Source organism: Protopterus annectens, chromosome 1.part0, assembly GCF_019279795.1.
Source record: "Protopterus annectens isolate FY-2018-M chromosome 1.part0, PAN1.0, whole genome shotgun sequence".
In the NCBI taxonomy this organism is placed as follows: Eukaryota; Metazoa; Chordata; order Ceratodontiformes; family Protopteridae; genus Protopterus; species Protopterus annectens.
Window position 1 is genome coordinate 37,430,441 of NC_056725.1, and position 24,560 is coordinate 37,455,000.

At 35.9% G+C, this 24,560-nt stretch overlaps 1 protein-coding gene across 1 annotated transcript in view; it reads left to right on the forward strand.

Moving 5' to 3' along the window:
* The first annotated feature begins 1,981 nt into the window (after positions 1-1,981).
* Positions 1,982-24,560, forward strand: part of GNG8 (G protein subunit gamma 8) — a 404,783-nt gene continuing 382,204 nt past the window's right edge. The window contains exon 1 of the mRNA XM_044081554.1: positions 1,982-2,740. The gene's annotated coding sequence lies outside the window, so the exon portion shown is untranslated. The remainder of the gene's footprint in view (positions 2,741-24,560) is intronic.

The following is a 24,560-nucleotide window of genomic DNA, read 5'->3' on the forward strand; positions in this document are numbered from 1 at the left end:
GAGAAAAGTAAAGCTTTAGATGATGTAGTAAAGATAGGAGGTATATATTTTACAATGAATGAACTTTCTGTGTTAGGTATAAAATTTGGGAATAAAGATGTAAGTAGAATTCACTAGGAAAACAATTGAAAAAATAAAATAAATCTGTCTTTTCCAAAGAACATATAAATTATTCAGAAAAAAAGGCTTATTTAATAAATTCAGTACTGATGGGAAAAATAGCATACTTAGCAAGTGCATTTATGTTGACAACAGTTTTTGAAAAGGAATTATTGCAGATATATTTTTCATTTATATGAGGCTCTACATTAAACCCAGTGAAAACAGTAGTTTTGTTTGTAAAACAAGAGGAAGGAGGTTTAGAGTTAATTAACCCAGTGGTATATGCTGCTTCATTAAATTTATACAAAGTGTTAAAGTGGATTAATAATATGAGCGATTAATAGTAAAACTGTATAAATATAAGTTATGATAAATGTTGTGGTACGGTAAAAAAAAAGAGTAAAAAAGAAAAAAAAGAGTATAAATTAAGAAATGAAATGTTACAAAGAAAAAATATTTTTGTAGAAAATAAAAATTGATGATATAGAAAAAGATAGAACCGTATGTTAAAACAATATAATGATAACACATTAATGTGTAAAACCATGGGAAAATCTAACAGATAAAAAAAATTAAAGCTATAAAACTAAGAAGCAATTGGTGTAATCAGAAAATAAGATATCAATATTTTTTGTGGATACTGGAAATAGATAAATTGTCAGTAAAAGGAAATATACCATATAAAAAGAAAAGTAATAGAAGATGTTTACATTGTCAAGAAGAAGTAACTATGAAATGTGTTTTTTGAAACATAAAAGATTAAAAAGTTATGGAGAAAACTATGTAAAGAAGATTTTTTTGAAGATATAAAAAGTGGATACAATAAACATGGATATGATTAAGTACAGATATTATAAGAATATAAGTAAAGAATATGTTAAAAGAATAAATGAAAAGCTATTTAATGTCATATGAGTTATATGGATTGAAAGAATCAATTAAATTATGTCTAATGGTAAATGGATTTTAGCAACAATAATAAGTGAAATCAGATGGTTTTGGAAAAAGAAGTGGGTATCTAATAGGGATGAAAATAAAGGAAATTATGAATATGTGTAAATAGATTTTTATAGCTATATATCTGTACATTTGTAAATATTTGTAAATATGTAAATATGTTATACATAAGAGTTATTTTGTATATAAGTAAAAGACTCCTACTTTTACATCCACCTGAGCTATCACCAACCCAGGCAGATGAGGCCTCAGTTTAACATCTTATCTGAAGGATCACACATTGTGGAGTGCAACACCTCCCCTTATGCTTATATGTAGTGTTAGCAATCAATCCACTTGGTGTGGGACTAGAACCCATTGTCTTTGGCACCAAAACTGAATGTGCTACCTGTTGCGGCACTGACCACTGCTTACATTTTAATGATTATTTATATTGGAGTTGTACTTTTTTTTACTTGATTTGTATTTGCTGTTTTATATCTGTAATTCTATTACCCTGTAAGTTATATGTAGGCTTATAGTATCTTTTGTACATGTCAGTATTCATATCAAATACTTTGTAAAATTTATACTGTGTATTGTAGAATTAATGTGGCCTGGGACATGGCTGAAAGGGGTCTTGTAGAAGTCCAACTGCATGGTAAAAAATTAAATAAAAATGAAGCATCACTGGAGTAAGTGAGAAGATTAAGGCTACAAAGCACAATAGTATGGACATGGCATACCTGCTCAGTAATAATTACAAGTCCTACTCATCAGAGCTAATAGGTTTGTCACAAAACATAGGAGCAAAGCCTCTGACACTCCCACAGAGGCTGTGCCCTCTGCACTTCCCGCTGCTACTACTTCCAGGGTCACCAGACTGAGAGCATAAGTTATAAATTAGTTCACAGCAAGTCTGCTTGAGCTGTTAGTCCTTAGTGAAGGGTTTTATTATATTCATCATTAGGGTATCCAAGATAAACACAAAGTGTGATATGAGAAAAGGAACACATTGGGCTGTAAGAATAATAGAAGAATGACTTTTGCAGTGAAAATAAAAATAAGACTCAAAGGAATCCACAAATTTATTTTGAAAAATAATTGAAAAAAATTTTTTAAATTGGATTAATCCATAAATGTGCTAACACTATTTGTATGCTTTTGGTCATGTTTTAATTTTGTAAAAAAGTACTGCCTGTTTGAAAACAAAAAGAAATTTTTATATATCTCAATAACATTCAATATACCTCTTTATTATTATTCCTACCATCTGTTGCTTAGTGCTGTTAACCAGAATCTGAGCAGTTTGACGTGGAAAGGTTTAGTAGCTTTATTTACAAGTCTAAGACTGTTTCAAGAAACAGCTAACCAGCTATACAAAATATATTTTGCTAAAGGCAATTAAAACCACATTTGATAGGCAAACAATAAAACATTCTGTAAAGACCAATGACAAGGAAATAAAGTCTGAAAAAATGGAGAGAAGGTATATGAAAAAAACAAACAAAAAAAAAAAAAAACAAATTGTATTTCCGTTAGTGTGAGTGACAGAAGGCAGAGTGACAGTAGGTGGGGCTTTTAATGTGCAGAGCATCTCAGGAGAGCCATGCTGATTGCAAGGACTGCTGTGACTGATCACAGTATCAAATACCTACTTCAGCAGAAGGGATAACAAAGAAACACTGCAATCAGCTAACGGGTATGTACGCAAGCAATTCATTAAGGCTTTGAATGCAAATCAAACTAGTTAAATAATCACCAGGACATAAAATCATTCTGTGGTTTTAAAGATTTCATTTGGACGAATAACTGAGTGACCTTTTTTCCTTAAAGATTTGCCTGTTCAAACTGTTTTTGAAGTGGCAAAGAATGCAACCACTTTACTTATTGTGTTTATTCAGTCTTAGTGGAGATCAGTTAACATTTATTTCTAGCAGATGTCAAGAATCTATGTGTATACTGTGTATGCAGCTCTGCACTGATTTTCATTTAGCACATATAAAAGTATGAGTGATACTTTGGAGCTTGTCACCTTTTAATTGTAATTCTGCTTGACCTCAGCACTAAACTATTTATCATTTCTTTGAAATTTTCTTTTTTCACAACTACTTGTTAGAGAGAACATATTTATTTACTTAATTTTTTTAAGTTTTGAAAGCTAATGGAGTAATTTGTAAATGCTCTAATTTCTTTATTTAGTTTTTAGATTTTGGATTTTGGCATGGTTTCTGTGCATTAAGACCTATTATTTCTGTCTCCTTCCTCCATCTCTCTGTCTCTCTGTATACATATACTTACATGTGTATAAGTGTACGTGTGTGTGTGTGTGTGTGTGTGTGTGTGTGTGTGTGTGTGTGTGTGTGTGTGTGTGTGTGTGTGTGTGTATATATATATATATATATATATATATATATATATTGCATAAATTGTACAGTTTTGAAATAACATGCTGGAATGGTAATCAGAAATGTACCTATTACACATGAATCAACTGTCAAAATGCATTAATTAGAAAAGGCTTTGCCTCTACAGGGTTATAACACAAGGCGAGGGCAGGATAGGATTCAAAAACTGACTTTATAAACATGCATATACTTGATTACAAAGCATCCTAGGAATTGTTGGAAACATACAGATGTTCATTTGGGGAGAGATGCCTAACTGATGCAAATATGGATAACATATGTCTGTGTTTTAGATTTAAGAAACTGTTTATCAGAATTTGTAACACATTTGCAAAAGCTGTTTTTAAATTTGTAGAATTTTGTATACAGTTGTAAAGCTGTCCTGTGTAATGCAGTCCTGTCATGTAATGCAATGTGAGTGATAATGCTAATGTACATCTAGTTCTGTACATATTCTGTTTAGATAAAGAATGTGATCCTTCACAATTGCTGTCTAAATAGTTTACAAAGATCCTAATCAGCATAGACATTCTCACAGAGGTATGCAGAAAGGCAGACATAAATAGATATATATAGTATTTCATTAAAACCATTTTTGTATTAACAGTCAATCCATTTTCAATGTGTTTGTACCTGCAGAGCTGAAAGCTGAGCTTGCTGTACAGTAACAAACACATTTAATGATATCCCATGTTGTATAAAATATAGTTGAATAAAAGGAATGGCAGATTACTAGGGAAAGCTTAGTGTTGGCAGAAGAGTGAGAAATGAGTTTTATGTTTATTTACTTGTTCATGTAACGTTTGACAGGTAGGAAACAAATTACAGTTCTTGTCCCTCGGGAACCTAAGGGCAGCCTGCCATATCCCTTGATATATGTTTGTTGAAATAAACCTTGCATTCTTACTTTTTTGTGTCTAACTTTATATTTATTTATTTTAAGATTTGTATTATACTACCTGATTGAAATAGCTCCTAGTGGAAAATCATTACCTTTGTTTTTAATATTTCTTCAACTATAATTCTTCACTGTCTTTTTCTTTCTTTAATGTTTTCTGATATGTTTGTCATTTTAGTACAACTCATGGCAGCTTTATGAAATAAATACTTCCTGTGAAATGAGTTTTAAGGTGATAATTTTAAAGTTTTCTTTAAAAAAGTTAATAAAATAAAGGGAAGCCTAGCAGTTCTGAAAATCATTTAAGACAGACTCATTAGACAGAAACATTTATTTACAATCTTTTCTTTTAACTATAATTGTTTATGCAGAGCATACTACTCATACAGTGCTTGTTTGTGTTAAAATTCTGTTATGATTAACTGAAATTGACACATGATTATCAATTAGGTATAGAAGTGGATCTGACTTGAATTATGTGTGTTAGGCTTTCCAATTAAAACGGCAACATAACTCTTAGGGTTTGACACTCCCATTATATTTATTAGAGGGACAAATATACTACACTTGCTTCAATATAAAATGATCTTCTGGCACTTTGCCAGGAGATGGTGTGTTTTAAAAGTACTCTTAATATCTGTGACAAACATGCCCAGCTAAAATGATAACTGCAGGACTGCTATTGGACATTATCAGTTTTAAATAACCCCAAACATCTTGAATTATATGATATTCTGAAAAAAAAAAATCCTGCATTTCATGAAACATTTGTTACTTCATGTGTATAAATGAAAAATACGCATTTAAATACATGAAAGTTCCAGAAGTTTCTAATGTGCCCAACTGTGCTGTGTTGGTGAGTCACTGACCCAGGCTATGAATTATATGTAAAATATCTTTGCACTAACAGCAATGACTCGTTGTGATTATAGCATTATCATCAAGAAGAGAACTTATCTTGATTACTCAGACATCTACATATAATCTAGACAAAATTAAAATATTAAAACGCTAGCGCTATACAGCTTAAATTATGGAATTGTATAACTTGTGTCAAAACATCAGATGACATGAAACTCTTTTTATTATCAAACTTCTTAGCCATAGTGCATGACATTTTTTAGAATATTTTCAGTTTGCTCATTTTTTTTATCTACATGCTTGCTGTGGCCTCCTCATTCTGAAAGTAGTCCCACTGTTCCTTTCTGCCGTACAGCTCATGAAATGCTATGCAAGCTGAAGGATAAAAATAATTATTGACTTGCATCCACTGCTGTCAGTTCCCATTAATCTTTTTGAGAATGCTGCTGCTACTGGAGAAGTGGAGGCATGACTTGGGGAAAACTTTAACAAAACTTTGAAAACAGTTTTAAAGTAAATTTGATACAGTCATAGGATTTACAGAAATTTCAAGAAAATTGAGTCCTTATGTCTTGCCAATACCCACCCTTAGGCCATAACCCCCTTTCTCTAAGAGGGGTTAACAAGTTTGATTTAACTGTGGAAGGAAATACTATGAGAATAATACATGAAGAGGTTATATTTCTAAGGACCTGATCATTATATCCTCTAGTCAGTTGTTAACTTCCTGCTCCAGGGATGTATGTTTACTAAGAACCTTTAGGCATACCCTGCATTAGAGTTAGAGTTGCTACACTTTACTGAGGATAGTTGAAGCCTTCCAGTATAATGAATTTCTTGCTTATATGGAGTACATTGAGTACATTTAGGAGTATTGCATGACTATCAGGGGACATGGAGACTGTCCTGTAACAGGCTATCAAGTATTAGTTTGCCCAGTTTAGGGATATCTGGAGTCCTGTGAGTTCCTTTTTATGGGTCTCTGGGAATTTGCCTGGAAGTGTTATTGTCTTTAACAAGTATGGATATGCCACCATAGTTGCTATCCTTTCTGAAAACATGGTAGGCACAAAACTCAGGTATGGAGGCAGTGCTTTCTTTAAATTTAAACCATGTCTCAATATTTACACAATTACGGTTGTGTTCTAAATGTAGGAGAGCCTTGCTCAGATCCACCTTAATGTGGTTTTGACAATATGAGCTATTGAAAGCTATGCCAGGAGAAGTAGGGCAGTAGATGTGCAACATATGCCAGCACAGCTAGCTGGAATTTTATAAAGAATTATATATCATTTGTATGTCAAACTGATGTGTACCAATGCTTGTGTTTAAAGATGTATTTGTAAAGTTGTTTGTGTTACGAATTTATCAACAGTGTGCCCTGATGGACAGAAAAGAAATGTACTTGTATAACAGGCTGTATTGTATTGTAAATGTTTAAATGTATATGTTTTAACAGAGGATACTGGAAGACAAGAGGTTAATCTCAAACTTTAAAAATAATAAAAAGTTAAATTACTGGGCCTAGGCCACAAAGATGCTGTCTCACAGTTTTGAATGAAGCCAGAGACTCAATGTCTGTAAGAAGCATGGTTTATTAGCTCCTATAGGAAGAGTGGAAATGTTTTATGGTTTTATGACTTCCAGGAGCTGCAGCAGATCTCAGCAAGGGTCTGTGTGTGTGTATTAGTGACACATAGGTACTAAATTCTGGCAGTTTCTAGCAATGGGTGTTTGCATGGAAACCAGGTGTCAGATGACCTGATGTATGTGATATCATTCTGGAATTCATCATTAAAATAATGTTTAATATTAGGTGAGACTGAAGTCTCATGGCAGTCTATTCTTGGAACCTGACAAGAAGGAAGACCACTCATCTTGCTTTGCTTTAGTAAGTGACCAGGGAATTTTTTAGATCAGTCAGGAAAATATAGTGAGATTAGTTAAGTACTGTTTTTTCCGTATCTGTGTGAATCTATTCATCTGTGTTATTTTAATATTTTCTGTGGCTGAAACACTAGTTTTTATTGTAAATATATATTTAGTATTTTCATGTTATTTTATTATTTATTATTAAATATATTTAAACTTTTCATTGTGGCTGGTCCTTTACAGAATATTTTAACCTTTGAGAGTATTCATGTCTGTTTGGTGAATCTGTGGCCACTCCTGAAAGCCTTACTGCATCAGCCAACCTACCATTCATATTAATATTAATTTCACTCACTATAATATTAATTTCACTCGGTATAATTGGGTACCCTTGTAATATCCTCAGAGTAACTGGCTTGGGAATGTCTGGTGGCAGTAACTACCTTATAGTCTGGGCAAAATGGGGCATAACTAGAACACTTGTGCCAGTCTTTCTCAGGCGTGTGTGTGTGTGTGTGTGTGTGTGTGTGTGTGTGTGTGTGTGTGTGTGTGTGTGTGTGTGTCAGCTATCTGGAGTAGGGACATGAAGTACTGGTTTCACAGAAAGAGTAGTGGAAGACTTGGCTTGAACTCCTGGCTGAGGACTTAACTCTGCAGCTGTGCCAGTGGGGAGCCTTACCGGGGACCTGGGGAGAGACAGAGAGAGAGAGAGAAACCCAGAACCCGCACTGAGTGTGTTCCCTGTGTGCTCTTAAGGAAAACTGTGCTTGATGCAAAGAGCTCTAAGTCCTTCTACAGTGTCAGTGGTCAGGCTCCTTGATTTCTGGCACAGAGAGGGGATGTCACAGTGGTCCAGTTTTGGATTTGATGTGTTTGTTACAATCTAATGTCCATTAGCCAGACTTTGCCCAAAAAGGCACTCTTAGAGCAGCAAAAGCATTAGCCAGTGTGTGGAAGCCTTGGGAATAGAGGTGCAGAATATCTTTTGTGAACCAAGTTTGACTGTCAAGCATCTTGTCCCATTATGAAGCATATTGGATCCTCCTGGAATGATAACAGCTATATGACCAATAGATGATGTCAGTTATCTTTTCTTTGCACCCAAATACAAACCACACTCACAAGCCACAGCTTAAGTTCCACATCAATAACCAAATAAAAATGCCAAGTTGGTAATCATTGCTGCTTTTAATATACTACTTAGTACTTTCATCCACTTGATGAATCTCATCAGAATCTGCCATACTTAGTAAATGAACTATTTATATACAACCTTAAAACCTCATCTAATCAATCCTACAATGTCATGTAGCAACACAATCCTAAAATGTGTTGTATGACAATTCAACACTTAGTGATAGTGAGAACAATGTTTATGCATAAAAATTTAATCCATCTTTGCAGCTATCTATTCTTGTTTTTGAACAGTTCTGTAAGAATGACATACGGAAATTATGTAAAACTAAAAGATATTTCTCTCCCGATGTGTCCAATAATGAAAGGAACTTGCTTTATCATTTATCTAACAACTGTTTCGTCATGGTTATGAAACCTGATAAAGTGGGTTGGGCAGTATTGATGGCTGCAATAGATTATTTGGGGAAAATGTCAGTTCTTTCCTCTAACACAAGCCATTATGAGCATGTTTCAAAAAATGAGGTGAACATTGCATATCACAAATAGTTTACGTCTTATTTGACCTGTTGTCCCAGGGGGTAATTATAACAGCTGAGTATAATATTTTGCAAGTTAGAGATCCCTCTATACCAGCTATTGTTGGCATTCCTGTGTTCATAATAACATCAGATTCTCTGCAATGTCCTCTTGTAACTGCTGGCTGTTCAAAAGATGAATGCCTAGCTATATTTTTAGACAGGAAAATGAAAAGTATTTTTTGACCTTGGAACACATATTTTGATCTTGGCATACACATTTTAAGAGATTAATGTCATTTCATGAAGCTATTTTACAGGTGGAGGTTTTTGAATGATATTTTATTCTTAACAGTTGATGTCATTGATTTATTTACAGTGACACCACATATGTTGGCTTATCTTGGCTCACTGAGATGCTAACCTAGTTCCACAAGGTTAACAGCACTGAAGTCAGACTATTGAATAAACTGATGGACATGGTACTGCAGAATAACTATTTCTTTTTTGAGGGGGTAATAGTATCATCAGTTATTAGGGGTTGTCATGGGTGCAGCCTCTGCCCCCATCTAAATGAATATTATTCTGTGGGTATTGGAGAAAAGGTCTGTGTTTGCGTCCAAATACTAAGTACCCTTGTATTTGTACAATAGGCTTTTGGAGAATATTTTTATCTTGTGGTAGGGTGGTATAGAAGTTATAGATGACTTTATACTACAGCTTTCTGAAATTCACATATAATAGTTTTAATTCTATCAATTTCTTAGATATGTCTTTCTTAGACATGTCTGTCTTTAATGACTTCAGGATGGGTGTTTTTAATCCACAATCTATAGAAAGACCACATTTTTTAATGTATATTTGCATTCTGGAAGCTGTCCTCTAGTTAGAGAATCACCTATCATTTAAATATTTTTATTAGTACAGTGAATTATTGTAACAGATATGAAGTGAGTTGACTCTTACTTTCTCTTTGCATGAAAGAGATGACGTATTAGGTTAATATTGAGACCTAGTATTCCTAAATCTAGGAGGCTTCAGTAAAGATGTTTTACAAACTCAGCTTAAGACATTTTAAACTAATTTTGTTTAGAGTGGGGTGGCAGTGTGTCCTGTTTGGAGTTCACGTTTTCCTGTATGAGGGAAGCCTGCAAATTAGTGAAATATTTGCACCACTCACAGACATAATTATTTGTCTTGAGTAAGAGTTCATTATCTATAAATGCTATTTTACTACACTGTCTGGGAATACCAAGCACTAAGAGACTTAAGCAATAGAAGGGAAATCAAGTGGGCTGACAATCCATTTTGTCCATTGATTTGGAAAGTTTAGCTATATTTAACTATATGTACTAGTTGTTGAAGAGAAGTTATTAAAAGAAATAAAAAGTAAAGAAGATTAGATTACCAGACTAGTTGTAGCTTGTGCTACTCTGTGTAAATAATGGGTGGTATAGAGCTTCTGCTGGTGCCTTGAAGGACTACACCATAATCCAAGCGTAAATAATGGGTGGTGTAGAGCTTCTAGTGGTGCCTTGAAAGGACTACACCGTAATCCAAGTGTAAATAATAGGGGGGGGGGTTATAGAGCTCCTACCGGTGCCTTGAAGGACTACACCATAATCCAAGTTTAAATAATGGGGCATATAGAGTGTCTACCAGTGCCTTGAAGCACTACACCATAATCCAAGTGTACATAATGGGTGGTATAGAGCTTCTACTGGTGCCTTGAAGGACTACACCATAATCCAAGCGTAAATAATGGGTGGTGTAGAGCTTCTACCGGTGCCTTGAAGGACTACACCATAATCCAAGTGTAAATAATGGGGGGTATAGAGCTTCTACCGGAGCCTTGAAGGACTACACCATAATCCAAGTGTAAATAATGGGGGGTACAGAGCTTCTACCGGTGCCTTGAAGGACTACACCGTAATCCAAGTACATACTGCAGCTCAATGCACAGCTATGGGTACCCGTGGTCAATGTAAATTTCATCAGTAACACTGAAAGGTCTGGTTGATGGAAGGCCCTGTTTCTAAATGTTTCCAAAGCCTTTGACACAGTCCTACACACCATACTGCTACAAAAACTCTCAACTCTAGGATTTATTTAAACCTCTACCATATGTTTCAACAGCTGTCTTGCGAACAGATCACAGGCTGTGAAATGCACAAAGACTTATCCCCTTTCCTCCCATTCTCCACAGTCATCCCCCAAGGGTTCATTCTAGGTCCCATCAATAAAGTATGATGAATTGCCAAGTCACCCCAGTTTGATTAAAATACTGACTGAATTGTCCAAAGTGAATAAATCCAATGTCTCAGAAGATATAAAAATCAACTTATTAGTAGTACTACCACATTTAAATGTACCTAAATTCAATCAATTAATTAATTAACCAATTATAAAAGTTAAAGAACAACTCACCTTAAGAGTAAAAATAAAAATTAAATAGAATTATAACAAAACATGAATAATTTTTTTAAACCAATGAAAATTCTTAGAAACAATGGTGTAGTTTATCATTTTGATGCTCTTATTTTCAGAGCACTACTTATTGAGATGACATTGTTCAACCCTGGAACAATCTAATTTGCCACATCAACTCCCTGTACTCAGGTCTCTACTCCTTGAGACCTCCCCTGGGGTTCCCAAACACTTTTTCTAATGTCAAAAAAGTAAAACTTTGTGTTTTTAACACATTTTAACGTATGTTTGAAAAGTACATTATTGGTGTTTTGCTTGCCAATATCATAGCAGTGTTCATAAATTCTCTTCTTGGGTGAACACTCAGTTTAACTATGGAGTAGGCATGGCAAAAATCAGAAAAATCCAACAAAAATGGCCAGCACTCCAATAGTGGGGTCAAAGTTTGAGAACTCTTTACTATTGAAACAGCCTAAATAATTCACTGCATAAAAAGCAGCCTTCACAATAGTAAACACCATAAAATACTAAAGACATAAAATACAGCAAATATATAGTCACCTATCCCACCTATTCCTAATAGCATTGTATAATTACAAATGTTCATTGAGATCTGGTGGGATTACAATCAGGGCAAGCCATTTGGCTAACAGAAAAATGTTAAATTTTCCAGTCGTGATCCAGGACATACTCCTGTAAAAAGAAAAAGGAAAAAAATCTATTTTGAAAAAAAAAAACATCAGTATCAGTGAGGCATCTGGGAAAGATTCATCCTCTGTGACCGACGTTGAAAATGAACACAGGCAAGAGTCACTAGCCGCCAAAAAACGAAGTTTAGACAACCCTTTAGGGTTAGAAGAAGGGGTGGTAGAAAGCATAAATCAGGTTCCCAGTCTGGAAATGCTGCTATACCTACTGGTATTTGTAATGCACATGATATTTCCTTAGTGTCATTATCTGATGCATGCTGTTTGGATCTGATGAAGCATTTTAAAACACAAAAGCGCTTATCCAGTATTTATTAAAAAATGTTTATTTTATTTTTACATGGTCGTGGTAGCCTTGCTGTTCTTTGGTGTTTTTCTCACGATCTGATGTAGAAATATAACTATTGAACAAAGGATAACATTTTGTGCCTATTTTTTGTGTGTCTGAAGATGTTTTTGCCAATGATGTGATTTCATTTTGTAGATTGCTAAACTTAAGGTTACATTTTGGCACCAGCAATTATTCACAAAGTCTCCAGACTGAGTTTAGATTTCTTAAGTCTAAATTTAATCCACCTATGAGCAAACATGTTGCTACCTTCCAGCAATGCATTCTCCAAGATCTACATTTCAGGGTTGGGTCAGATATAGGTTTTTCTAGAAACAACTTAACTAATCAGAAACTCAGGCATTAACAAATCTTCAAAATAATACCAGTTTAGTCATTGTTCCTGCTGATAAAGGAGGTACTAGTGTTGTAATGGACTGGTCTATGTATTTAGAAGAAGCCCAGAAACAACTAACTGATTGTATGTCTTATACTAAAATGTCAATAGATCCTACCTATACATTTAAAAGTGATATCGATAGATTTTTTCAGTCAGATTTAGATGAGGGCATTATCAGCAAGGAAGTGGCCTTTCATTTAATTATGCCGGTCCCCTAACACAACAACTTTACCGATTGCCAAAGGTACATAATGATTTATATAAACCACCGGTTAGAACCATAGTTTCAGGAAATGGGTCTTTAACTGACTCATTAATCAGCCTTTCTCACCAAATATCTTAAACTATTATTACAGGGGGTTAGAGGCAGGATCCAAGATACTATGAAGATTTTGAACATCATTTCCGATAATGCAGTTAGAACCAGGATGGATTATTTGTACCTTAGATGTTACAGCTTCGCACACAAATGGTTTGGAGATCAGATACTGTCTATCAGAATTTGTCCAATATTTGAATGATAATAACTGAGGCATTCAGTTTACAGTACATTATGCTGCTGATTAAATCTCTTTTTTGGATGTTGAGGTTACTCGTAACAGTGATGGTACTTTAGACAGCAATGTTTGCCGTAAAAATCCATGGTTTAATACCTTATTACATGCCTGTAGCTACCACCTGAGACATATTATACGTAATATCCCTAAATCTCAATTTTTACGTATTTGCAGAATTTGTTCTTCTGATGAAACATTTAAATTACAGCAAAATGATCAAGTTATTAGGTTTTGTGATTGAGGATATAATAAGGGTCATGTTATTGAAACGAGTTATTCAGTACTAAGCCATGACGGGTCTTTATTGTTAAAATATAAACAAAGACATAAGGGCAGAGAGTGCCATTGGGTTCATTACCAGTTATGGCTGTAACACATCTAGTTTTTATCGACGTAATACATAAACATTGGAATATTTTGTTCTCAGATGACAAGTTATGTGATATTCTGATGCCAAGATGCCACTTTTCACTTCATAGGGGCAAAACATTGGGCAGCTTTTTCAATCATTATAAGAACAAAACTCACAGTAGGCATTTACATCAGACTATGATTGATGGAGGATATTGGTGGGCTGTGGTCACTGTACTGTGTAAACACGTATTCAAAAATAAACAATTTACCAGTAAGAACACCCTAAATGTTTATGATAGTTATATATTTGGTAACTGCAGTACTGATTGGATTGTTTATCTAGCCACATGTTCTGCTTTCTGTGTGGGACAAATCCCCTTAGAATGCATATTTCAGAACACCTAAGTGACATAACAAACAAATAAATGTCTAATGCACTTTATAAACACACTATTAAACATTCCATTGCACAATTTATATTTGTTATTATTGACATAATTGTGGGGGGATACTAAAGCTGGACGGTATAGTATTTTAAATAAAAAGAAAATAATTGGATCATTAGACTTGGAGGGTTGTTCCCACCAGGTCACAATGAACAATTGGAAATTATCCAATGCTGTTAGGAATAGACGGGATAGGTGACTATATATTTGCTGTATTTTATGTCTTTAGTATTTTTATGGTGTTTACTACTGTGAAGGCTGCATTGTTATGCAGTGAATTATTTGGACTGTTTCAATAATAGAGAGTCCTCAAACCTTAACTCCTGCTATTGGAGTGCTGGTCATTTTTGTTGTATTTTGGTATGCTTATTTTTTGGCTGTTGTACTTGCTGTATGTGCATTCCCTGCTTTCATTTTTAGAAAACACAAAAAGCAAGGTTCAGCAAACCCCAAGTTTGTCCACTAGTTCTGTTTTTAGAGCCAGTGAACAACCCAATAATTCTACCTTGAAGGTCTCAGTGACTGGTATCAAAAGAGCCAGAGTAAGCCAATGTTAAGAAAGTCAGATACAAATGGAAAGCAAAGCTGAAGAATCAGCTTTTTCTATACCCTTGGTGTACTACAACAGAGTTTCCATCAAGCCTGTAAGAAGGACACCCACTAAAGGAATCATTGGTAAGTATTAACAATAAACACCAAAGGAAAGCAACCAGCGCCAGCTGTGCCACACTTTCTTACAATAACTAAGAGCTTTTGTCCTTCGTTAACTGGACTTCATCAGAATGACAACTAAAAAAATATGCCAGCTTAAATACAAACGTAAAACCACATGACTCACATTAATTAATACAATTATAGACCATAAGCACTTAAACCCAAACTCATTACCTAATAACCAACAGTAATTAATTCATTTTCTCTCCCCATGTCAATACTTGACCAATGTTAAAAACGAATACACTTCTTTAACATAAAATAAATGAAATTTTTTTAACTAGCATACATAGACTTCAGCTTTAAGTCATTTGCAATAGAAATTGATTAATTCAGGCCAGGAAAAATGGCTGCATTACATTTTAACTGCCATCTTAATTCTTTGTATTCAAGATACAAAGTTGATGGTCCACCCTTAGATCCTACAGTAACATGATCTATAAGAATGAACTTGAAAGAATGTTTTAGAAAACACTTTATAGGTTTATATAAAGCATTGTGTTCATCTTTTCTAGCAATATCATACTGATGTTGATAAATTATGTTTCTGAACATTCTTAAAGTTTGTCCTATGTAGAAACATTGGCATTTTGCCATGTAAATAACACCCTTGCTATCACAATAGTACTTACAATGCAATTTAATAATTCCAAAATCTTCTAAGTCAGATGCTTCAAGTATATATCTGCACTGAGAACAATGACCACATTTTATCACTGCCCCCACTGTTGTTGACCTTGATGGTCTTTCCATCATAGTTTTGAAGCAAACATCCTTCTGGTACACAATAACAGGTTTCTCACCAACTTTTCCATAATGCTCATGCTCTATCCCAAATAAATTCCAGTTCTTAAATATAACATCACTTATACCTTTAAAATGCAGGCTATATGGTAATACAAGGACTTTCCTGTAATTGAAATTAATTATAGGAAAGCTCTGATATTACCATATAGCCTGATGGAGACAGAAATAACAAGTGCCTATTTTTTGTACTATACTTGGCAATAATGCAGTTGCCATGAAGCAGCTCTTATCCCAGGTATTACTAACTCTGGAAGAACAAGTTAGCCAATGGTGTACAGTGAGGAGATGTACTGGGTGAATCCTGCATGCTACGAAAAAGGCAACTAAAAAATGTTCCAACCAGAATATTTTAAAAGCAAATAAAGATATTAGTAAAGTAATAGGGGCTGAACCTGTAATCACTAATAAAAAGTACAAAATGTAAAAACTCTTTCAGAAAATAATGATTGTTGCAGTGTTATTAACAAGCTACTAACAGGAATCCTAGAATCTTTTTATGTGCAGTCTGTAAATTTACATTTAATAACAATACATTTACTTACAGTACATTACCATTGTAAAGCTGAAAATGTAGTATACTTGTTTTAAGTAAGGTAAACTAGAAGCAAGTTGATATACAGGGTGTATGACCATACTTTTTGCCATTAGAAAAGGCATCAATAGAAATGCACTACACCAGCAGCAGTGATAGCACTACTTTAAAGATATTGTTATTCCTGAAAGAAATACTAGTTGATGGTAAACTAAGTAATTCTGAATTTTATTTGGATAAAGATGATTACTGTTTGTAGACTGTATTGAACAGGGGTGTTTTCCTGGATTAAACAGTCACTTAAATGTTTTATCTAGAGCTTTAAAACATCAGTTTTAAATTGTTACTGGGGAATGTAAGGAGTAGAAAGTGCTCACTGTGTTACTGTATGCTGTCATCTGATATGGCTAAGAAGTTTTTATAATAAAATGATTTTACTATTTAGTTAGCAAATGCTCTTTCTTTCTACAGTTATTCTGCATGTCATTATTATCCAACTGTCTGCCTATCAGACATCTTGCCAGTTATCTTTGCAGATTTGTGTGTGTGTGTGTGTGTGTGTGTGTGTGTGTGTGTGCATGCATGTGTGCATGTGCTTTAACATTAAAGATAAAAGTTATAATTATATTTATTTAACCACAGAAAGACTGCAGCACACTGAATTAACAAACTAAACAACCAAATAAAACAACAAACATTAACCATGAGGGAGACAGTTGATAAAGAGTTGAGCAATTTTGTTCTTTATTGCCCACAAGGACTTCTAAAGGACTTAAGTGAACAATTACTTCTAGTTTTTTAAATAAAATCTAATGCCGTCAGCTGACAAACCTCCACCAATCATAAATTTTGATAATCACACAACATAAATAGTTGAAAATTTTTCATAAAATTAAAAATGATCTTAGTCTCATTACTGTTACATTAAATGTATATTATTGAGGACATTTAAATGCACTTAATGTTAATGGTTTCAGTTAAACATGGCATTTTATCTGCAGCAAGTATCAGCTGTCATTTAACTTTTGCTTTAAATAACCTCTATCAATAATAATTTCACTTTTGCATTAAGTAACCTCTAGCTATAAACAATTGTTTCAACAATTCATCTTCTTCATTCAAGTCTTGTCTTTATTAAATAGTCTGCTTAACTGGATGAATTTACCTCTTCTAATATCCCTTTTCTTAAAAGTGGGATGTAGATTGTAATGCAAGAAGTTATTGAAAAATGTCTCCCTACAAGTGTTAGTATAGGTACATAGGTTCTTAGGTAAGTACTAGGCTAACTGACCTTGCAGCCATTTTAAACCTAGCCAATTTCTCTTTTGAGCTCAAATTAACCTATCCCATTTGGTTATAGAATGGCCTTACCTGTCTCATGGTAAATAATTATACATTGCTCCTAAAGAGAATAACTGGGATCATACCATAGATAATTTGAGGGGACCCATGCATGGGATAAAGCATTTAGGAGCTGCCTCTTTCTATTAGTACTACAGGGGGCATTGATTAGATAAACTGTCTGTTTCTCACCCATGGATCTAAGTTGTGCTTGAAAGTGAACAGGGGTGAACTTTGCTTTATGTGGATGGGGGGTTTGTTCCACAGCAGTGCTATCCTCTGTGAAATATACCTATCTCTCCAAACTGTTCTGTTGATGTTGCAGAAGATGTTTAGATCCTTAAACCAAGTATTTTGGATGCCATTTTACTTGCTGATGTGAAGTAAATCCATCAGTAATGGGTCAGAGGAAGCCTTGTATTCCCATCACAGGTCACCTCTTAACAGTCTGTAGGATACCGAGTACAATGACAGGGCTTTGAGTCGGTCTATGAATGACATGTTAATAAGGCCTTTTCCCATTTAGTAAGGTATCTCTGACGGTGTTCCAGTTGTTGAATATGTCTGGACAATTACATATCAATGGGTGAATTATATTCAATTATTGGACTAATGAGAGCTGAGCAAAGGGGGACAATGACATATCTAGAGCTAGATACAATTCCCTTTGCTTGTAAGCTGTGCAATACAGAAGGGCATTCTTACAACAATAGATATATCTTGGTCAAAAGTTAGGTCACAGTCCTCATAAGTTCCCAAATCTTGAACAAGTGGATCAACTCTTAGGGGAGTATTGTCAGTTGGGTGGGTCCTTAGTATAGATGATTTCCCAAGGGATACAATAATGTATTTTTTGGCATTTAGCTTCAGACCATGATTTTGACACCAGTTATTTATTTGAAACAAACCTTTCTGCAGGATGGTTAAGTCATTTGGGGATTCAGAGACTGATCCTAGCTTATATTCATCTGTAAACTTAGTCAGACAGATAGATATGTATTAGCTTTTACTTCAGAAAAGTAAATGCCAAACAGGAGAGGTCCCAACCAGTTACCAGTGGAATCCCCAAGGGTTCTGCTCTGGGACCTTTCCTGAGTATAGACTCTAGATCCCACTTCAACTGGCTTTGTACCCTTCCATCTTGTTTCCTGGATGCATAGGATGTTTAGCCCCCTGCTTACCATTATGTCATCCACTTAAAAGCTGCTTCCTTCAATGAACCTACAATGAGTTTATCAAATCTAGCTTCATATTTAGCAAGTTGATTGTTTTTGCATCCAACTTTTGCCCAACAGAACTATCCCAGGTAACCTAAGCAGGGCAACTAGACACCAGCCAGCAAGTAGCTTATTGTTCCAGGGCACAGGTTGGCCAACAGGGGCACATACACATCTCCACCATTAGCATGGTTCCCTGACATGGGTTGAAGTAGGCTTGGGTCCTCAACTCAGTTATCACCAGCAAATACCCATGGCCATTTGTCAACATTAGTCAGCACTACTGAATCACCTAGAGACATATTTTTATACCGTCAGGTAGCTAGTCCTGACATGGTGCACTTCTGTGATCCATATTCTCTTATCTTGAGGAGATCAAGACACACCACAGTTGATGTCCAAAATGGTTGGTCATGTTTCTGGCAGATTGTGGGAACCCCACAAAGATCCAGACAGAACATGCAAACTTCATACAGGCTATTGTGTGGAGGTCAGAAATGAACCTTGTACCTTGTGCATGGGATGTGATAGTGTGTTATACACAGGCAATACACAGTAGTGTGGGAAAATAATTGTCAATGGGGTCACCTATACTGAGCCAGAATGTGCAGTAAATCAACTAGCCAATAAATTTACCTCCAACTCCCCCCAGACACCCCCTAGGAAATACCCTCAACCATAACTCCTCCAACTATCACTAGGGAAGAGGTCCTTGATGCACTTTAATAGGCCAAGATCACTGCATTTATGAGCCCTAATAATAATATCCCAGAATGCCTCCTTAATACCATGGAACATGATCTGTTATAACCACTAGAATCACTATTTAAATGTAACCTCCAGACAGGCTTGGTGCAAGGTGAACGGAGGGCTGCAAAGGTCATCCATCTGTGCAATGATGGGCCATCTATGGACTCGGGTAATTACAGATCCAGAAGTCTGACTAGTCTCATATGCAAAGCCATGGAAAGAATTATCATAGAAATGATAAACAATGACATAGGAAACCTTCAGACCTGGATCGAACCCAGTTTAGTTTTGTCAAGGACAGCTCATGAATACTCAGTCTAGTGGACCTGTAGAAGATCACCAAAGCAATGGATGAGGGCAAAAACCATGCATTCTGGTTACGTTGCCTTAGCCAAAGCATTCAACACAATGAACTTAGGTATAAACTCCTATGTCACCCTCTGGATATCCAGCTGGCCAAAGATAGGACCCAATCCATTAGGCTATGGGAGTCTTCCTCCATGAAAAGGCCAGTCATTAGTGGAGTCTCTCAAGACTGTGTGCTGGGGTCACTCCGTTTTTGTCATCTGTGTCTCTGAAGTTGAGGCAAACATTAGTGGCCTCTAGCTGATCAGGTTTGCAGATGATTACAAACTAGGCATAGTCATAGAATCCCCCAATATAAACACCATCCAAGAAGGCCTGACACAGACTAAGAACTTGCGCCAGAGCACAATCTAAAACTCAAGATGGCTACCACTGGAAACTATCACATTGATAATACACTCCTAACAGTAGACCCAGTGGTCAGGGGTTTGGGAACACATTTAGATGGTAACCTGGCCTTTGCCAATTGTGTATCTAAGATACTAAGGAAATCATTCTATTTTGCACAACTTATAACAAGGATATGTTATCTAGGTCCAAAGATGTCATTGTTTGGCCATCAATGGGCAATCATTAAGCAGACTGCCCCCTTTGATATGTAGCCAGCCAGGCATGTGCAGCAACTGGAGTGCCCACAGAGGTTCCTCATGAAAAGAGTACAGAGCATAAACGTGTCCTAAGTGGACTGCCTCAAAGCCCTATATCTGTACTTTGTCTCCTATAGACTACTGATAGCATTCTATGCCTGGTCTGATTCCTCTCTGATGGGCCTATTGCACATCCACAAAACAAATAGCATCAGAATTACCCAATTTGGAGACCTAAACCTCATCTGCACCATAAATAGAACATGCTGGAGGGAAAGGTATGTGTCTCAGAGACAAGCCTTCCTCTGGAATAGGCTTCCCATCCCTGTGAAGCAGAGTTCTTCTGTAACCCAATTCAAGCATAACTGATCCAGTGGATGGGGACTTGTAAATTTATCCCTGGTACATCATGTATGTACCCATAAGACAGACGCAGCCTGTAAATGTTTGACTACCCATGCCCAAGCCTACATATACCCTTGAAATAACCCCAGGGTATCAAAACTTGTCAGATACATTTGGGAAGCATGAATGAGCTCAGAAAGCCCCCTGGCATCATTAACCCAGTAATCGCTTAGGAACAGACAATATCTTCTTACAGCCATTCAGGACCATGTAAAAAAATGCCTTTTCAGCCCACTGCAGCACCTACCTTAAGTGAAACTCATAACTCTGAACTTTAACTACTTGCAAACTATTGGCAAATATTCTACTTTGATAAGTAACAATGAGGGGAAAAAACAACATTAAACAACTTTAATACTTAGTTAGGACCCCGGTTCACCAAACTCCATTTAGCCTCCCTTAGAATGATTTCAGTATCCATTGCTAAACCACTTACCCATATTAATGCAGTTATTATTTTATTTATTATTATTCATTTGTTTACCAGGATAGTCTGACTGGGCCATGCAAGACCAAAACAACAGACTATGCTGGGGATGACTGCTAAAGTGGGTTTATTACAAGTTATTAAGCAATTTCATCTTCAAATCACAACATTCTCTAAAAACAGTATAACTGATGTTCACAAATGTTAACTACTGGTTATTCACATGACTCAACATTTAAAACCAACCAACCACTTAAAAGTATCATTAATTAAATAAATTATTTAAAAACACTTCAAAACACTAATATATTAGCTTAATAGACTATGTTCAAAAATCAAGGCATAAAAATAATAAATTAAATTTACATCACTGTTTTTTGAAAAGTATTTGATGCATTTCAGACATCAAAAATGTGATTTTAGTTACAAATGACATTAAACATTTCTATACTATTATATGACATGACATAGAAATAAGGTGGTTGATGTGTGCACTTAACACTTATCAGGCATTAAGTACAAAAGACATTAGGCTTATTAAATTGTTTATGGAACTTTAAAAAAAAAATGTTCATTTTTTTGATGGATAATACTTTCAACAAAGAACTGGCATAGCTGTGAGTGCTCCTTCAGCTCCCATTCTGGCAAACTTAGTTCTTCTATATTGGAAAGTCAAATACCTTTTTAACACTAATTTTGTACTGGCATTGCATTTTATTCATGCCATCAGGATGATATTTTTATTTTATGGACTTTTGCTGCTGACAACTTAGAACTTTTTTCAATTAATTAAATAGCACTACAGATTTGCTTATTTTTCTTACATTTGATCATTAGATAAAGGCAAGGATTCACGAAGCCTCCGTGTAAGAGTTATAACTCTTACACGGAGGCTGCAGTTAAACGGAGTGATGTCAGCATGCTTTGCATATTCATGAGAGCATGCTAAATCACACCTAAGTCTAACACGGTCCATGTAAGACAGTAGGGGGCATGTCCGTAGGCCGAGCCCTGCAAGTGGACATGCCCCCAGAAGTGTAAAAGTGCCCAAAGTAAACACCCACAACAGAGTCCACGGAAATGTGAATAAACAGAACACAACACATGCCCCCCACAGACTATGAACAGAAAACATATAAACACGTTTTATATATTTTTTTAAATTGTAAAAATATTTAACCGTGAGTGCGCTCGTTTGCGCGGGCGTGCCCGTAGCGCAGCTACAGTTAGCAGTCAGTGGGAAAGCATATAAGAACTAAATATGCAAAATAAGCCAGGAAGCAATAGCGTAGCAGTAGAGATGTTGGCTGAAGAGCAGGCATTCATGGTTTGAGCCCCCACAACACCAATTTTTTTTTTTTTTTTGCAAAATAAGCAGAAAACAAGTCCCTGACAAATATGTACACATAAAACCACAATTTATATAAAATGTAATGAAATAGCCCATTTATATTGAAGAAATGTGAGGTAACAAAAGAATAAAAAATGCCAGATATGCTCATAGCTGAGCTACAGTTTAACAGAGTGAGTGCATCTGCCCGTAGATGAGCAGTGGTTTAACTGGTGCAAAATGATTGCCCGTAGCTGAGCAGTGGTCTAACATGCTAAATCTATGTGCCCCTAACTGAGCTTAGCGTAATATGCGTGCCGATAGCCAAATGAGGCTTAAAGCAGCGTATCCCGTTTGCGCGGAGCTGCGCACCGTGCAAACAAGCTAACCGACAGGCAACGTTGAGCAAGCCGTATCAAAACTGCCTTTACACAGACACACCCATCAGCATGTCTAGACAGTCATGAAAAATAAAAAGCAGTGGCCAGGTTCGAACCCAGGATACTATACACCATAGTCAAGGTACAGAACCACTAAGCCATGACAGCAATACCTAGAAATGCAATAATAGCTAATATATAGGAATGAATACAAACTGGAGCATGACAATGCAGGTTTACTGAAGTTGATACAATTCCAAAATGGCCAATCACAGATATGTGCGGGAAAAACGGACTATATAAGCCCCATAGGCGGGAATACACAGCATAAACAATTGTAGAACTGACCTGCAGGCAGAATGACAGGAGTAGGAGAGGGTAGTTGCTTTCGAGCACAGAGTTGGGGTGTTGAGGAGTCCAGGTACATGGTCTGGCTCCTAGTCCATAATCATGAGGCCCAACTCATGCAGGGCCAGGTCCTCTGGGGAGCATACAGAGCCGAGGCGTGGGACCGGTTGGCTCATGATCTCACCAGTGCCGCAGGGATTCCAAGGACTGGTGAGCAGGTCCGTCACCACCATGCGGACCTGAAGAGACGCAAGCAGGACCAACTGAACCTTTGGATCCAGGAGGCCCGGCAAACACCCAATGCCCCACTACTGAGTAAGTAACATTTAATTATGTATGTAAGAAATTAAACTAGCTGATATTATAGAGATGTGTATTCCAATATTGCTTCATTTATATTACAGCTGTAGGTGTCCGTTCTGCGAACCACAGAACCTATGGTGATAGGTTGGTGCGGTTGCGCCACCAGGCAGGTCAGTAATCCACTACCAGTAACTGTAAAGAAATATAAAAGTATGACAGTCAGCAAAAGAGTGCAGTGTAGTCAGTAAGGAATAAAATCTGCAAGTAACAGTGTGAAAGTGTATGCAAGTATTGCTTGATTACAAAAGTGTGTTTCAGCCTGTAAGTTAAACCGAAAAATGAAACTGTCTGACATATATTCTGAAATAAAAATGCCATACCTGTAAGAAAATAGTACACAACCTGCATCAGGCTGAAAAGTATAGCTGCAGAAGATGATGAAATCACATTTGTGAAATATATCCCTGTGGAAATACTGAAACATGACAGAAGTGAGACTGCTGGAAAGGATTGTAATAACTACAGGTAAAACATGTCAATAAAGCCTAGAAGTAAGTACCATCCTGAATAGTAAAATGAAAGCAAGTGAGAGAGTGTGAGAAAGTGTCATGAATCCAGCAATACAGTAGTAATAACCCCTGAATAAAGTATACTGCAGTCAAGACAGAATGAAATGCATGTGAGATTCAAAACCAAACAGCTAAATCTGTTCAAAGTGTTGCTGCATCTGGAATGTGTATCCCAAAATCTGGATATGTTGCTCTCAGTCTGCAATATGCAGATAGGATGATTGTCTGATATACCAAACATCCACACTTGTCTTCAGCTATATATAGCAAATATAGCAGGATGATGTAGCTGAACAAAGCTAGATATGAATGTGTATGAAGAACCATAAAATGTATATTGATGTTGCAGTAACAGTCCTATCACCAAGTTGAAATAGTTGTCATATAGGAAACTGTAGTCAGAACAGTAGTGTGTATATAACTGTAGCTATTAGAAATGTACAGCATATGTATTGTTATTCGAAGGTGTTAATATTACTTTCTTTACTCCACCCTATAACCACATATAACCCATTCCACGTGAAAATGGTATGTGC